The sequence below is a fragment of the Nothobranchius furzeri genome, chromosome 12, assembly GCF_043380555.1.
Source record: "Nothobranchius furzeri strain GRZ-AD chromosome 12, NfurGRZ-RIMD1, whole genome shotgun sequence".
NCBI lineage: Eukaryota > Metazoa > Chordata > Actinopteri > Cyprinodontiformes > Nothobranchiidae > Nothobranchius > Nothobranchius furzeri.
In genome coordinates, this window is record NC_091752.1 from 70,176,806 (window position 1) to 70,191,618 (window position 14,813).

Sequence of the window (14,813 nt, forward strand, 5' to 3'; positions counted from 1 at the left end):
AGCTGTGAGATTAGACGATAGGATCAATGAAAAATAAGTTGTCACACACTCCATGGAAACTTTCAGAGAATCCACAAATAGTGGCTTTCAAACGGTTTTGTTACTTTTAGCAAGTTTATAAAAGAAGCAGATGAGACAGCATGTCTGATAATTTAGTTTTTCATCTGATAATATTAGAACATGTCAGTAATGTCTGAGGGGCTTTTATAAACACCGTATAACTAACACTACTGGAGAGGGTATGGATTACACAGAGGCTTCTGGGGAGCCCAGTTATTGGGGGGGGGGGGGGGGGGGGCATTTTGCCTTGGCCCCTAAAATGTCTTGAAACGGCCCTGGGTGTGTGACCGAGTGTTGAAGGTGATCTGAATTGTATCAGATGTATAAATATGACATGTGTATAACTTATTGTTTTATACAGGTAAAAACGTGTAGTGGAGATAAATCTACCTACATTTTACTTTGTTTTCTTGTTTTTATCGAACTATTTCCTGTCCTGTCTGTCTCTCATCTTCCTGCATCTCCTCTAAACTCTCCAGAAAATCTGCTGCCTGGATTCTTACTTTTTCACCTCATCAGTTACTTCTGAGCAGATCAAAGGGATCTCCTGACCGCAAAGCGGAGAGCACGTTTCGATGCTGCGTCAGTGAGGTGACATCACCGCAGCACAGGTGATGAGCTCCGCAGTAGCAGAGCGCTTCAGGCACAAATAAGACAGGAAATAGAGAACATGTGCGGACATGAACGATCGTGTGTTCATTATAGTTTTTTGGTTGCGCCACTTTGAGAATGGACCGTGCGCTGGAAGCAGCCGCCTGGAGCGCTGTGCACCAACGAGCATCGCTCTGCCGCTCTAGAGTCCATAAATGATGTATTATAGGTAGAAAACTTGTTTCCGGCTCCCCTGGACGTGTAGGATATCCAGCTCCCCCATAATTCGATCCCTGCTCCTGGATGAAAAGCCGGACATTTTCATCAGAACCCCCCCGGACTCCCGGACAGAGTGAAAAGTGGACATATCCGAGGAAAACCGGACGTATGGTCACCCTAGTCCACATGAAGCGGGAGATTACAGATACAGTATTTTGCTCATGCCCTTGCTGCCCTGGGCCCTTTAGAGTTCGTGGGCCCTGGGCAATTGCCCAGTTGCCCGTATGGTTAATCCGGCCATGCCAGACCCCAACTGGATGGCTGGATCTCCCTCCCAGCCTCCAGCCCCAGGAAGCCAAGCAACAACAGAGGTATGCTAAGACCCCTAGTTTCCTCCCGCCTGCTCCAATATGGTGTTAGTGAGTGTTGATGAGGTGTATTCCATGGCTGTGGTGAGCGGGCAGTGCGGGCATCATCTGGCCTATGCCAGCTGATGCCCGCACTGCCCGCCCACCACAGCCCTCAGTGTCAAGTGCGGTTTAAATTTGGAAGTGGGCACCGGCACTTGGGAGGAGGCTGAAATATCCTCCTGCCAAATGCCGTTGAACGTGCTCACTCCCAAGGCCCTAAGTGTGTGTTTGTGTGGAATGTCGTTGGTGGAGCTAGCTCCGTGGAAAGGCCTCAGTAGAGTCTCGGTCTGGCCTGGAAACTGTTCCGGGATTTTGAGTCTGTGTGTGTGTATTCTGTTTTGGATATTTTTTATGCAATTGTTGGACAAAATGACTTGCTGTGGCATTAATTGCACTAATAGAGCGTCCAAGGAGTCTCCACTTCATTTTTTCGGTAAGTAAAATTATATTTATGTATTTTAGCTCACTGCCGAGCTGAGCTTAGATTTTAACATGTACTGTTTAACCATGAAATTTAAATGTAGTAGGGTAAAACCCAGTGCATTTAACATAATGCTGCACTTTAGAAAATGGGTTGAAATATAACATGTTGGTGGAGCTGGGTTCCCACTATCGGCTTGTGGAGCTCTCGGGAGACTGATGTTTTCCACCCGGTTCTCCCCTCCCCGCAGCTCGGTCCATCTCTGTCTGATCACGGCTCCTGACTGCTGCGCGGGCTGACGGCTTGTGGAGCTCTGGTATGGAAACCTTTCCACCCGGTTCTCCCCAGCGGTCAGCTCGGTGCATCTCAGATCACAGCGGCACTTGTCTGCTGCGCGGGCTGCTGGCTTGTGGAGCTCTCGGGAGACCTCTGTGTTCCACCCAGTTCTCCCCAGCGGCAGCTCTGCGCATCTCTGATCGCAGTGGCGCTTGTCTGCTGTGCAGCTGCCGTCCCGGCGTATCTCTGACTCAGAAGCTCTGGTGTTGTGCACAGTTAACTCCGGTTGTAGCTAGGTTGCTACCTCCGTTAGCTTAGCTCCCACCTCCGCATTAGCTTTGGGTTAGCTTCAGGTTAGCTTGTAGCTAGTTTGACCGATTGTGTCGTCAGTCGTTCCCAGCCTTACAGCCCCACCCTCAGCTCCTCCCCTCTTCCCTTTTTATGGAATTGTCTGGGCTGGACGGAACCTGTGACACGGTCAAAATGGTGGTGGTGGCCACCTCCCATTTTGGCAGAACAACTTGTTATTGGAGTCTATGGAAACCCATTGTCCATATATTTATGTCGAAGATACACACACACACACACACACACACACACATGTATATATACGTATATATATATATATATATATGTGTGTATATATACATATATATATATGTATATATATATACATATATATATGTATATATATATACATATATATATATATATATATATATGTGTGTATATATACATATATATATATATATATATATGTATATATATACATACATATATATATGTGTATATATACATATTTATATATATATTACACATATATATATATATATGCATATATATGATGAAGGTCACACCAAAACCTGAACAGGTGAGTTTAAAGGAGACCACTGAGTCCACTGGTCTCAGGCTCAGGGAGAGAGGTCCAGAGTCTGGGGGCCACAGCAGCAGATGATCTGTCACCTTTGACCTTTAGCCTGGTGCTGCACAACCAGTAGGCTTTGATCACTGGACCTCAGGGACCTGCTGGGGGTGTAGGGACTAAGAAGATCACCAATGTAAGATGGTGCTTGTCCATGTAAGGCCCTATAGACCAGAACCAGGATCTTGAAATGAACCCTGAAGTTGACTGGCAGCCAGTGAAGCTGGAGGAGAAGCGGGGTGATGTGGGTGTGTTTGGAGGACTTGGTCAGAAGCCGAGCACAGGTGTTCTGAACCACCTGTAGACGGTTCAGGGAGGTTCTGCTCAGACACGTGAAAAGACAGTTGCAGCAGTATTGTTCCCATTGAAAGGAACAACGGAGAGCTGTCACAAAATGACTCCACAGTCTCCACTGATTCAGGCTGGACAACGTCCACCTTCTCAGTCATTAACCACACCTTCTGCTAATATTAGTAAAATATGAAGCAGAAATCTTCAGAGTGTGGAGTTTTGGTACAAATAGGATCCTTTGATGTGACTTTGCTGATGTTTTGACAGATTGGTGACGGAGCTCATAACCCTCTAAAGGCTCTGACGCTGGATGGGAGGGTGACTTCCAGTGACTTGTTCTATTAACGAGTCGTGTCGGGACACCGGAGACACGGTTCATCCTCAGCGCAGCTGCTGCTGACGCGCTCTGGCATCAAGCTGAGTCTGAGGATTTGACGTGTACAAACAAGGCCGAGTAGATAAAGGAGCGTGTCTGAAGAAACGGGCAAGCAGGTGAACTGAGCTGCAGCTAGAGGGACTTTGCCCATCATCCTGAGAACACAGAGCCGTGACAGCAGGATCTGGAGCCATGGAGGCCCTCTCTCAGTCTGTGGAGGCTGCAGACACTCACAGGCCAGGCTGGAGATTTGTCTCAAAGCGAGGAGCCTCATCTCACTTTGTGGGGAGCACCATCTTGATCTTATCCACCTACGCTGTTGCCACCATGACCATGAACTTGGGAAAAAACATCCAGGAGCGAAGACCGAGGCTGAATGGCAGCTAGAGAAAGCTCGAAGGACCAAAGATGTGAACTTCTCCCAGGAGAAAACCAGACCGGCAATGAAGTCTTAACAACCGCAGCTTTACTCTGCAAAGTGCAGGAAGTCAGATCTGAAATGGAGCTCCTCGGTAAACTGGAATGAACTGACTAAACTATGTGCAATGCTGCTAAGAGACCACTAGGTGGAGAAGTGGGACCTCCTGTGATTTCTTCTAAATCACAAACTCAGGAGGCTGAACGCCTCCTCCAGCTCACCTGAGATCTGACAAACCCGGACACCTGCCCGATAAAAAGATGAAAACACTCCCCAGACGAACAACTTCAATGTTTTTTTTCAGTGTCCAGGTCCGCGCCGGACCACCGTGTTTGAATAAATGTTGATATTTGCTCCCGTAAGTAGATGTCTGTACTGATCTGCATGGATGTACGGTCACACAACACCCCGGTTTCAAGCTTTCGGAGAGGAAAAGGTTATGGCAGCAGGATCTCAAGGACCTTGAGGAGTTAAGGTTTCAACAGAAACAGGTGTAAATGCAGCCAGCCCCCTTTTCCTCAGTTGTGGAGACGTTTGAACTGGAAAAGACTCAGAGCCAAGCATGCAGGAAGCTTCCGTCCAGGTTTAAAAGCAGAAGAAAGAGTTATTTTTTTGTTGCTGTGATGTCCACCGGTCATCTGCAGACCTGATTCTATTCTCCAAGGAGGATTTTACACTCTATCTTCCTAAAAGCCCAGAAAGACACTGCTACCTCGTTGACATCTCAGGAGGAACACGTTGTCAGCCTGTGTTCCCAAACAAAGCCTTCGCCCACTCTCTCTATAAAGTGAACGTTTTCATAAAATTAAATTAACAAATATTTTATGGATAATAATATTGTTTCATTGATCTGTGCTTGAATTGTTGAAATGAAATGAATTATTACATTGAGTGGTTTATGCACTCAGACACAAGGACAAATAAAGTTGAGTTAAACTCACAACACATACGTAGATATTTCTTTACCCCACATCAGAGCATCCGGTAGCTCTAGAAGGCGTGTTTTCTGAGGTTTTTGGTAAAACTCTTATTACATGGCCGATTCTGATTTGTTAGTAAATCATAATATAATTTATTGGGGCAGCAGCAGCTCAGCAGGTTGAGCGGGTTGGCCAGTAATCGGAAGGTTGCAGGTTCAATCCCGGCTTCGACAGAGAATTCTGCTGTTGTGTCCTTGGGCAAGACACTTGACCCACTTTGCCTGCTGGTGGTGGTCGGAGGGACCGGTGGCGCCTCTGTCAGTGCACCGCAGGGCAGCTGTGGCTACATCGTAGCTCATCACCATCAGTGTGTGAATGTGTGTGTGAATGGATGAATGATACACTGTAGTGTAAAGCGCTTTGGAGTCGTTCCTCTGAGAGGCGCTGTACAAGAGCGGGTCATAATGAGAATATTAAAACAGAACCACTCAGGTGATTCAGCAGTCGCATTCCAGCTTCCGTCATCCAGCATCCAGTTCTAAAGAGCGCGTCGGAACGGCCAGTCGGAGCGAAGCCTCTTTAACCCAGAGCATTTTCGGCAAGCTGCCAAAACCCTGCTAAAAGCCGCCTACGGCTGACACAGCAAACGGTTCCTGCAGAACAAACCTGGTATTGGTCCGACTCCTCAGGAGTCCTCCGAGACGCAAACGGTTCCATCCGTCTGTTGTGACCCGGGACATCTCTGGACTGAAGAGTCAGTGCTGCGGCTATTCTACAAACCCCGGCGCCCAGAGGTCATCCAACCTCCCTGACCTTCGGATCCACAAAGAGGGTCTCCGAGAAAGGGTGAAGTAGACACACAGATAGTGTCTGATGCCCTTCTGATAAGAATCGACCTCATAGCTTAAGCAAACCAAATCCTTCCCTTTTTAGTAAGTAAGTACATTTTATTTCTATAACACTTACAGACATAGAATCACTAAGTGCTTCACTTAGATCAAAGCAAAATAAAACAAAGTCATAAAATCATAAATAGATTAACATCATAAAATCTAAATGCTCTCAAAACAGAATTAGATCAGAAAAAATAAAATCATAAAATTATTAATTTTTATAAACAGATGAAAGATTAAAAATTTGACGGAGGCGTGGTTTTGGTGGTGTTTGGTAAATCTGTCACCTTTTCATTCGACCATAAACCAAAACGTCCGGAGTATAAAACTATGCCCACGTCATCTTTAATGCCAGTTCAAAGCGTTCGAGAGAAGTTGACGGAGTGGCCAATCTGTAACTCTCCTCTTCAGCCGAAAGAACCAACGACAAGCTGGAAAACCTGTTGCTGTTCCACCTGCTGCAACGGTTCCTTTCAGAATAACAGCGGAACCATCACGACCCCATTTTGGGTCTCGCTAGATGCCGATAAACTGTTGTGACCCGGAAGTATCTCAACGACTGGACTGGTCGGCGGCCGCTGCTGTTCTACAAGCTTCGGCTCCAAAGGTCCAAGCTGGACCCCTACACCTCCTGATCTAACTGGGACTTCCACCAGAGTACGTAGACCGACAGAATGGCGTTGAATGTGTGTTATGAATCTCCTAAACAAAGCTTAGCTCAAGGCATCACCTTCATTCCCACCAAAACTAATCGTTTCTTCGGATTCGCTGGTTCTGAACAACATTCCACACTACACCATTCTCCGTCTCATTTCACCTTAGTTACACCATACATTTAGTGTTTAAATTTAGTCTAGGTTAATTTGTTTAGTAATAAATCTTTAAACTTTTAAAACTCGACTCTCTCTTCTGTCGTCTCTGAGTGAATACGAGGTTATTACATAATCCCTGCAATAAAAAGTTCCAATCTTCTGGTTAAAATGTACCCACAGATCCATAAGGTTGATTCCATATTCCATAACTAGCCTCTAGCCCAGGGGTGTCAAACTCAAACTCACACGGGGCCGAAATGAAACTCTGGGACGGAGTCGAGGGCCAAACTTTACATTTTTGAAAAAGTGACGGCAAATTTGCACATTTTCTTTATTAAAATGTATGCAATTTAGAACCTTTAAATTTGGAAACAAACATATTTCTGCATTAACACTGAATGTGGAATAACCAGATTACACACGAGCAAGTCAGTTTTAAATAAAAGGCATCAGTGGTATTCATTACTTGTGGTATAATCAGCATTTTTAAAATCTATTCAGGATTTATGTTTTCTTGTTTATTCATTTTTCTTATTTTTTATTCTCCTTTTTTCTCCTGTAATAAGTGTCATCGCTGCTGTGACGTCTAGCTTTCCCCACTTCCTGTTTACTGTAGGTTAAATCTTTTCTCACGGGCCAACAACAAAATAAAAATATCATTTCATCTTAAATGAAAATGCAACATCTCACCTGTTCACTTTCATGTTTTGGAGCAGAAAAAGAGCATAAAACCAACATGTGTGGCAGTAATGAGCCACTGATCTACCAGTGGAGCCGTAGAAGAAGAAACGGGACAATAAGTGCCCTCGGTTTTCATGACGTATCACGTTACTGACGCTCATCTTGCTGTGAGAGATGGCGGAACAAGAAGAAATACAAAAGAAAAATAGAAGCAACAAAACTGAAGAGAAACCCCGGACAAAAACCTCACGAGTATGGGAGCACTTCACTCTAAATGTCATGAAAAGACAGGTGACCTGCAAAATATGTAAAAACCATCTAGCATGGCACGAAAGCACGACGTCCCTAAGTGAACATTTGAGACGAAAACATGTGGGGGCTGATGCAGTAGAGGAAGAGCCAGCCCGGTAAGAAACAGAAAATAAACAAGCTAAATATAGTGGTCCATCACTACACGCAGATCAAATTTGGGACTTAGTGTTTAAGCTGAGTTTGTTATAGTGGATGTTAAACATGTTTTTTTGCTGCATCAGTCTACGGTGTTCTACTTCTGATTGACTAGATGCAATCGTGAATCTCCTCCGTGTTGTGTATCATGTGCTTGCCAAATTTAGCACGTCTGTTTATAAGAATGTTCTCGTTAAGAGAAAAACGGCACAAACCCATAACTATGTTCCTCATTCAAAAAAGGACAACTCCACAGAGAAAAATATACAGACGAGCTGTGTCCAGGTGAATATAACGCGGCATAGTTGAACGCTTTCAATTTTTAAATACAGGAGAAATTCAGAAAGTAATTTTTACTGTTAAAAGGCTGTTTTACTATCTAACGCTGTAAAACGCCTCACAACACATTTTTGTCAAAATAAATGATCACTGTATATTGTTAATTAATTCAAATAATGTAATGTTGATTTAGTGTTGTAGTGTGTGTGCTGCTTTATTTTATATGTGTACTTATTTCAGTCTATTTGTGTTTCTTATGAAGAAAAAAAACTAGCAACGATGGACAACTACATGGGGAACAAGACACTCACCCCCCAACAATGCATACCACTTACAAACTCTATTCTAGATTCTACATTATTTTTTATGGAATTTACCTCTTATAGTTTGATGCCAAAAAATTATTCTGGACTGATATTTTGCACTGTTTAGCTCATTTTACACCGCTGACTGTGTTCGTGTGCAATAAAATAGATTGCAGTCAACTGCACAATTCTGTTTTTCTTTTTCTGAACTGAAATGTATTCATCACTTGTATAGATTAAATAGCTAAACAATAACAAACCGATTAATCGATTAATCGAAAAAAATAATCGACTGATTAATTGATTATGAAAATAATCGTTAGTTGCAGCCCTACACTTCACCCAACTTGCCTGTGTTAGTGGTGGTCAGAGGGGCCGACGGCGCCAAATGGCAGCCTCGCCTTTGTCAGACCTCCCCAGGGCAGCTGTGGCTACAAGTAGCTTACCATCACCAGCAGTGTGTGAATGTGAGAGTGTGTGAAAGCGTCTTTGGGTATCTAGAAAAGCGCTATATAAGTTCAGTGCATTATTAATACATTAAGCTCTTAAAGCATTTACCAACTCCTACATTGCCAAATTTTCAAAGAGCAGAACTCAGCAGATGGTAGAGATTAGAGTTCTGAGTAATTTTCCACCTGAATGAGACTTTAAGCTGATTTTCTCTAACCTGATGTTGTTTGATGCTCCAGCGTCGTTTTTTTCACGCAAAAGTAAATCAAACAAACTTTTCCTCCTCCATGCTTATTGTATTTATGACATTTTACATTTTCATTATATTAAATTACACTAATGTCTAAATGATCTCATTTTACAAACATTTCATGCTGTAAATCTCTGAATGTCATGCATAAACAAAAACTACACAAACAAGCTAGTTCGCAAAGCTAGCTCGGTTCCGAGCCATCCACTGGAAACAGTTGAGGAGATGTGTGAAAGGAGGATGCTGGGGAAGATGACTTCGATCTTAAAAACCCCTCCCACCCACTGCCTTCCACTGTGGAGACCATGGACAGCTCCTTCAGAGGCAGACTGAGACATCCTAGATGTAAAACAGAACGCTACCGTAGGTCATTCATCCCCTCAGCAGTGAGGCTTGGTTTATGCTTGACGCGTCCGCGAGGTTGGTATGGCTCCACGCGGCAAAATTGCATCATTTTAACGACCACGCCCCTCCACCGCACCTCCCCACGGCCCAAACTTTTCACACCTAGGAAATTTTCTAACCACGCGGACGGTCGGACGCGGAAAAACATGGCGGACCGGCAAGAACTAGTATGGCAGAGGTTGGTAAATACAGACATTTGTATGATTCAGCTCTCAGAGATCACCGTGATCAACATGTTGTTAATAATTCTTGGAGAGAAATAGCTCGCACTGTCGGAAAAGACGAGGACGCTGTTAAAAAATGCTGGAATGCCATGTTGTAAACAACAGTCATTTCTACTTCTACTATGGTGTAGTGTTGGATGCATGCCGTAGAGCTCCATGCTGCCCCCTACAGTTTGGGAGAATATTGGCTCACCGCAGAGACGAGCCGCACGAACCATAAACGCTGCGAGTTGTGAAGCGCGTTCCATCCGCGAGCCGAATCACCAAGCGGAAAGTAAATGTGTCAAGCATAAACCAAGCTTAAGAGTGTAGACCTCCTCAGTTTTTCTGGTACTGGCATTACCCTGGTACAAAATACCACCAACGCAATACTCCGTATGTGTTCAATACTTGTTCAACACCAGATTTACAGAGTATGTCTGTGTCTCTTGCAGTATGCTGCATAGTTCTGGAACCCAATTATTTTCTTTTTGATTTGTGGTTTTTAGCGGTCGAAGGTTATAATACAAGACTACTGCCTATGTGTACATGCATGTACCTTTGTTATTATTTATCTTCTAATTATTCTCTTAAGTGCTGGTGCTGCTGTAACAAGTGGATTTCCCCTCTGTGGGGTCAATAAAGTCTATTCTATTCTATTCTATTCTATTCTATTCTATAAACATTCATGCAGCCTTCTTACCATTCTTTTTACCTTTGTCGCAAGTTTTCAGATCACAACATGCCCTATAGGTTATAAATTGTACGTCACTTTGGATAAAAGCGTCTGCCAAATAAATAAACATAAACATAAAGTTTTGACCATTTTCATGACTCTCATCTTTTCATGATACAGATTTCAAAATGAATAAACAACTAATATAACAATATACATACATGTATATGTATATGTATATATATATATATATATATATATATATATATATATATATATATATATATATATATATATATAATATATATATATATATATATATATATATATGTATATATAGATATAGATATGTATATAGATATGTATATATATATATATATATATATATATATATATATATATATATATATATATATATATATATATATATATATATATCATGTCCAGTATTGAAACAATGAAAGAAATTGCTTGGGGGCAAATTGTCTTCAACGATTAAAATGAGATTAATCAGGATTAATTAATTACAAAACCTCTGATTGACTAGATTAATTTTTAATCGATTCCCACCCCTAATATGTACATATGCATTCATTAGTTTATTCATTTAATCTTTGCCTTTTGCCAGTAACGGCATCCTTCCAAATGTTCTCAAGTCCAAATATATCCCCTCCTCAGCCACATCTTACAGTGGCATGGACTGACAGAAACAGAGCTGTGGGAAAAATTAAACCCGGAGACACTTCAGGTGTGTGGATTTTAATCCACATAAATCCACAGAATATCCATCAGACTGCTGCCAAACGTACTTTACATGATGGCTGCAGGATTATAGATGAATGGTGAAACTAGCTGCCCAAATCAATGAAAAGGATTCTTCTCTCTACTCACATTCTGCTCTGGGTTTTGTGTTTATTAAAAGCTTCTGTACTTAGAATAACTTTAGTAATTTCCTCCACTCAGCACAAACATCTAGATTTTGTGGGTTCATTTTAGCGATGATAACAGCTTATTACAAACGATGTCATCGTTACACCACACCGTTACTAAATCAGTGACGTATAGACACAACGCAGACATGGCTGACTAATTTTTACCTAACCTCTGAGATGTGGGACATCCTCCTCTCCTCTTGACTTTTGTTTTCATCTAATTCCCTCTAATTGCTGATGGTGTGTGTCATCTTGGAGAAAGAGGTCAGTGGAACGAATCAGAGGAAGTCTTACTGGTGGAATTAAACTTCTGCTGGATAAAAGGATGTGAGAGACTACATGCCAGCCGAGGGCCAACGCTGGGCTCAAACACAAGCAGTGACCCAACCCGGTGATTGTGCACAGAGAGCTTTGGTGGCATGCTTTGTCCTCCCTCCCAGTTCCCCGAATAGCTCTGGCACAAAGAAAACCGTCATTTCTTCTCTAATTACCAGATGAAGAGCTGTTTGTCTTCATGCCTCTCGCTCCAGTGCCCTCCCCCAGAAATAAAGTGCTTGTTGGTGATGACCTTACAAAACCGTCTGGTGGACAACGAGTCCTCATTCCCTCTTTCAAATTCTAAAACATGTTTCCGAACTGCTTCTCCTCCGAGGCCGATTCTTCCACACCCAGTCTGGTTTTATTTATCGGCCAATCTGTCAGCTCTCCTCGTGTCCCTGCTCTGGTTTTGCTGCCAAGACCAATTGTGTCTCAGATGTGTAACTACTTTTATGGACCTCTGGTTTGAGGTGGGAGTATTTAGGCCACCAGACATTCGCCCATCTGCTGTTATGGCCAAGTGCCTTGGGAGGGCACTCAGAGCCTCAGAGAGAGAGAGAGATGCACCCAGCCAGGGATTAGGTTGTCCGAGGGGAGGTGAGATTACAGGCAGACTTAACTGCACACAGGTTACATGTTAACCCATGAAGTGATTCAGAAAAAACATGAAAGTGTAAGAAAAAACAAGAGTTTTGGTTCTGGTGGCACGCGGGTATCAGGTAAAAGCTGAGATCTGCAGCACATAGCAGCTTTATTGTGCTTTGGACTGCAGCGTATCACACCATATTAAATCTCACGCCATGTCCTCCTCTGACCCCGTCATCTGGAATAAAGCCCTGACCTCTGTGTGTCAGCAGCAGCACAGGTGTGACTCAGCACCTGGTGGGGACAAGCAACCAGCTGGCAGATGTCTGGTGCTCCTGGTCAAAAATGACTGATCCAATCCATCTGAATAAAACTGTCCATCCATCTGTTCTCCACCACTTACCTAAGGTTGGATCACGGAGGTAACTCCAGACATCCATCTTCCTGGGAACTCTCCAGTTCTTCCTGGGGAATCCCAAAGTGTTCCTGGGATATCTTCCTGCAGGTTCTGCCCCGGATTCTCTAAACTTCCTACGGAAGGTGACCAGGAGACCTCCTAGTCAGATGGATTTTCACTGCTGCTCCCTCGACATCTCAGCAGCTGAAGCAGCATCCTTATTACTGCAGATCAAGGCCTGATCCATGAGTCCATCTCTTGTTCCGTCTGACCATCAATCACAAACAAGACAAATATGTGGTTGAACCTTAAAGCTCCAATAACAAATTTGGAAAACAAATTTTAAAGATAAAAATACCCCGAAAATGATTAATAATGTGGTTCTCTCACATTTGTCTTAAACCTCCACCAATGACATGTTTAAGGCTGAAACCAACCACTGGACCATCCGGTCGTCGCTCTCGCTGAACCGCCGCACTTCCCTGGGTCCTCCACTCATCACACACTCACGTATTCAGCACCAGAACACCACTAGTGTGAGAGGTTCTCCGCTCATGATGCCAGAGAAGGAGAAACAGCCAGCTGCTACCACTTCAGCTTCAGGACAAGCTACCAGAGTCCCAAAGAGAAAATCACCATCTGAAGTCTGAAGCAAGGCAGCAACTGTTTTCAGTGGGGATGGGGGGCTGCTGGTGTCGACTGTGGCTATAGTTGGGTGGTGGAAGGAATACTTTGAGGAGCTCCTCAATCCCACCGACACGCATTCCGAGGAACCAGAGTTGGGAGGCCTGGGATGGACTGTCAGATCTCTGGGGCAGAAGTTGATGAGGTAGTCAACCAACTACACAGCAGCTGAGCTCCATAGGTGGGTGGGATATGTCCTGGGTATCTCGACGTTATGAATGTTGTAGGACGGTCATGGTTGACACGTCTCCGTAACATTGTATGGTCATTGGGGGCAGTTCCTGTGGACTGGCACACCAGGGTGGCGGTCACCATCTTCAAGAAGGGGGACCAGTGGGTGTGCTCCAACTATAGGGGGGCCACACTCCTCAGCCTCCCTGGAAAAGTCTACTCCAAGGTACTGGAGAGGAGGGTCTGATCGATAGTTGAATCACAAATAGAGGAGGAGCAGTGTGAGTTTCGTCCTGGCCGTGGACCTGCGGACCAGCTCTTTACCCTTGCCATAGTGATGAGTGGGGGTGTGGGCGTTTGCACAACCCATCCACTTGTGTTTTGTGGATTTGGAGAAGGCTTGGCTCTGGCCCGGGAACACCTTGGGGTCCTGTCGGAGGAGCTGGTGGAGGTGGCCGGGGAGAGCGCTGTCTGGGATGCCCTACTTGAGATGCTACCCCTGCAACCCGGACTCAGACAAGCGGAGGAAAACAAACGAACGATTGAATGAACCATTTGAAGTCACGGAAAACTAAAGATGTTTGGACATAGAAAAACAGCAACTGGTGTTTAGCGCTAACTCGTTTCCTCTGACACTGCGCGTCTCCAGCTCCAGCAGAAGCGTCTCAGAGAAGATACCCGAGGGCGGGGGTAAGTGTTCCGTGACCGTGTTTACGTTTAAAGCCTAGCTTGTTTGGTAGATTTGCTAGAAGAGCTTTTATCCCAACCTTGTCCTTCCTTAGTCGTGGCCTCAGAACAGAAGCTGATCCTCATCCTGGCTGCTTCACCACCATAATTCTGCATCCCAACCGAACTGAGACCCTCAGGTTCTGATCCGCTCTTCTCTCCACAGCCACCTTCAGGTAGGGGGTGAGCAGCTCTGAGAGGTATAAGGGGGCTAGACCATTCAGGGCTTTGTAAGTAAAAGTTAGAACTTTGTGTTGAATTTGAAATTGCACAGGAATCCAGTGTAGATCCGCCAGAATGGGAGTGATGTGACAGCTTTTATTTGCATTGGAGAGATATCTGGCTGCAGTATTCTGGACTTTCTGCAGATGATTTAGGACAGATACATTTACACCAAGTAGAACCGAGTTGGAAAAATCGAGTCTGGAAGTGATAAATGCATGAATCACTGATTCTAAGTGTGGCCTCTTAAGAATGGGCTTTAGTCGGGCAAGGCGACGAACCTGGAACTAGCAGGATCGAACAGTGGCATTAACATGTGCACTCATTGACAAGTCAACATCCAGTTTAACCCCAAGGCTGGTCACACATGAATTAAGGTTTAGGGGGAGAGATCAAAGGCAGCAGAAGTATGCAGGTTATGTTTTGGTTTGAATAGAATGGCCTCAGTCTTATTGTCATTGAACTTCAGGAAA